Below are 4,054 nucleotides of genomic sequence, written 5' to 3' on the forward strand. Positions count from 1 at the left end.
GGTACCATCACTTACTATATTACATGCCTGACTTTAGATACTTTCTTACTAAAGGTAAAGATAAAGGTTTTCCTTTCCAGTCATTTTTGACTCTAAAGGGTTGGTGTGCATCTCCATTTCTTAGCTGAGGGATCCAATATTGTCCAAAAACATTTCTCTGGTCATGTGGTCAGTATGACTAGATGCCAAGGGGCATGAAACTAGTGCAGACTAAAATTACTTCTATGATCATGGGGGTACCTAGGTGCTCCCATGTTACACCCCCTTTTTGGCGGCCTGCACTGGTTGCCTGTTGTCTTCATGGTGCAATTCAAGGTACTAATTATGGCCTTTAAAGTGCTCCATGACTTAGGCCCAGGATACCTGCGAGACCACCTACTGCCACCAGTAGCATCCCACCGATCCCACAGAGTTGGCCTCCTCAGGGTGCCGTCGGCCAGACAGTGTCGGCTAGCGACCCCCAGAGGGAGCCTTCTCTGTGGAATGAGCTGCCCCCAGAGCTTCGCATAATCCCTGACCTCCGGTCCTTCTGACATGCCCTAAAAAGTTGGTTTTTCCAGCAAGCCGGCTTGGCCTGAATAGAATAAAATATAGGATTAATTTGGTTGTTAATTTTAATTTAATTTTAAAATTTTTATTGTAAATATCAATTGGGGTTTTTTTGGGATACTTTATTTGATGTCCCTTTTAATTTTTGTAATATGTGTTTTCTTTTATGTTGTACACCGCCCTGAGTCCTTGGGAGAAGGGCGGCATATAAATCCAATAAACCTAGACCTAAACTTAAACCATGAATCATACTATCATCCATTTTAATTAAGAATTTTATTTTCCACAGAATCACCAACAAGGTTCACAGATAAACCATGATGTAATTTCCTTCGTCTAATTTTATGGATGAATTTTGGTGGGAACATGTTGCATCTGACTTGCTCATCCTGGTTCTTGTTGATCTCTTGGTGGTATTCTTATATACAATACAATACAATAGCAGAGTTGGAAGGGACCTTGGGAGTCTTCTAGTCCAACCCCCTGCCTAAGCAAGAAACCCTATACCATTTCAGACAAATGCCTATCTAACATCTTCTTAAATACCATTGATCATGTATCTCTTTGAACTGCCTTCAGAGAATAGGAGTGGAAAGCAGTTTTATGCTGGTTCTTTCTCCAGGACAGTTATGAGATCTGTGTCTATATAATTGATTGACTAATTGAATGAATCAATCTGTTCTTCATTAGGCTAGCAGGAAGGATGAAAACAGCAGCAATTATTGCTTTTGGTTATCCCCTAACAAAAGTGGTACCAAATGTTTATTGATATACAGGTAGTCCTCGCCTTATGACAACAATTGAGCCCAACATTCTGTTACTAGGTGAGACATTTGATAAGTGAATTTGTCCCATTTTATGACCTTTCTTGCCACAGTTGTTAAGTGAATCATTGCAGCTGTAAAGTTAGTGTCATGGTTGTTAAGTGAATCTGGCTTCCCAATTGGCTTTGCTTGTAAAAAAAGTCACAGAAGGTGATCACATGACCCTGGACACTGCAATCATTATAACTATGAGTCAGTTGCCAAGCACCTGCATTTTGATCTCATGACCATGGGGATAGTGCAATGGTTGTGAAGCCTGAAAAATAGTCATAAGTCACTCTTTTCAGTGCTGTTGTAACATTGAATATTCACAAAATGAACTGTTGTAACTTGAGGACTACCTGTATAGAAAGTTAAGGCAGAATTAGTCCCTACTTTAGAAAATGCAATGGAGGATGATTAGGCTAAGAATGCAAAATCATCTGAGCATTACTAATTATTACCTTTAAAAGCCCACGGACTGGGAGTTAAAAACACATTTATATTCATTAATATTTTCTGAAAAATTTCAGTCAAAACCTGCAACAAGAAAATATAACATTGGAAAACTTCTCTCTCCTCACACCCTCCTCCCAATATCTGTTTGGCTGCTAATAATGTAGCTCCCATTTGGCACCCCCATTAGACAATTTAACCCACATAGATTATGTTATCTGTTCACAGCCCACTTTTTAAAAAATATTCTCATTGGACTTAGGATCAAATCCAATTTTAACAAAGTCATTACTGAATTGTGTGCAATGCTTGGATGAGAAAACGCGATAGGTCTTTCAATTCTTACATGTTTTATGATGGCCTCCATTGTTCACAATGCCTGTTAGTAAGATCTCAAATTAAGCTTAATAACATGTTTTGCTCTTTAAAATAAGTTTAAGTTTAGAATAAGAAAGTGACATATATAGCTGGGACCGCTAGGTTTATTTTTCTTCTCCTTAGCTCGGGCCCATAAGAGGCCAAAACTTTATCTGAGCTTAACAACTCAGAGCCTACATTACATCCCTGCACATTCTACTTCTTAGTGTGACAGAATTTCTTAATGCATACATTTGTTAACTGAATTTATGGATGTAGAATCATAGGGAGAAATGAAAGCTACAAACAAAAATAATACATCCTTACTTCCCCCCCCCCCCCTGGTAAGCCCCAATTATATATATATGTTATATTTGTGCTAATAAATAAATAAAGGGAGACTAGTATAGATCTATTTCAAGCTATTTAGCTCTCATCAGCTAGCCATACCCTTACTGGGAATCGAACCTGTGCTGTATTGCCTCTTAGGCAGATGTGTTAACCACTGAGCTACAGAGCTCGACTCCTTATCAGCCAAGCCAGGGTGAAAGGTATATATTTAAAGTCACAACCCTTGGTATGCCCAAATATGGAAGGAAGATCACTACTTCCATTCTCTGTCCTTCGGCTCGTCACAAGAGACCATCCAGACAGAAACCCAATATTTTTTACTGTTGCCTTTTTGTTACATTTGTTATATTTGTGCTGATAAATAAATAAAGGGAGACTAGTATAGGTCTATTTCAAGCTATTTAGCTCTCATCAGCTAGCCATACCCTTACTGGGAATCGAACCTGTGCTGTATTGCCTCTTAGGCAGATGTGTTAACCACTGAGCTACAGAGCTCGACTCCTTATCAGCCAAGCCAGGGTGAAAGGTATATATTTAAAGTCACAACCCCTGGTATGCCCAAATATGGGAGGAAGATCACTACTTCCATTCTCTGTCCTTCGGCTCGTCACAAGAGACCATCCAGACAGAAACCCAATATTTTTTACTGTTGCCTTTTTGTTACATTTGTTATATTTGTGCTGATAAATATATAAAGAATATATGTATGTATGTATGTATGTATGTATGTATGTATGTATGTATGTATGTATGTATATATTTTCATTCTGATCCCCCCTCTGTACGATGAGGCATGCTGACACAAGATTACTGCTGGACAATTTATTCAGTAAATTAACACACCAACAAGACTTTGGCAGCAACCCAGACTTCCAAGATAAGAAATACACCCGAGAGCTTCTCCAGCATTAGTATATTAGTTGAATTCTGCAAACAGCCTCCTCTCAAAGTCTCTCCTTATATACTCTCCTGGGAGGGATCTAATCACAACCACTTGGGTCCAATTATCTCCTTTGTCTCCTTAATTGCTGCCGGCGGTTTATCCGCCCGCCTCTGCTGAGCGTCTGGGACCAATTCCCTCTAAACCTCATCACTGCTCAAAGGCCTGACGTCATGGGCACACTTCCTTTGGCTTTCACTGCTGCTCCATGCCTCAGGTGCCTCCTGGTGACCAACCAGGCTCTCTGGACCCTGCTCAGAGTCTGAACCCTGTCCAGGGTCCTCCACATCTTCCAGAGCCGACTCATAGGGCCCCTTTCTGTCGGAGTCTGTTTGCAGCTCCAACGGCTGCTCCTGGGCCACAACATGTGTGTGTGTGTGTGTGTGTGTGTGTGTGTGTTTGTGTGTGTGTGTTTGTATTACATGATATATTTATCCTCCACCTAAGCTAATGATTCAGTACAATGCTTAATTATCTTTATAATGGCTTTTGAAATGAGTTAAGCTTCAGGGTCAGCCTTCATTACTCATTCTACTTTTGATGAATGTCATATCAGGATATATATTTTTAGAACTCTGCCTCTGTATCTATTTTGGTG

Source organism: Thamnophis elegans, chromosome 11 (assembly GCF_009769535.1).
Source record: "Thamnophis elegans isolate rThaEle1 chromosome 11, rThaEle1.pri, whole genome shotgun sequence".
NCBI lineage: Eukaryota > Metazoa > Chordata > Lepidosauria > Squamata > Colubridae > Thamnophis > Thamnophis elegans.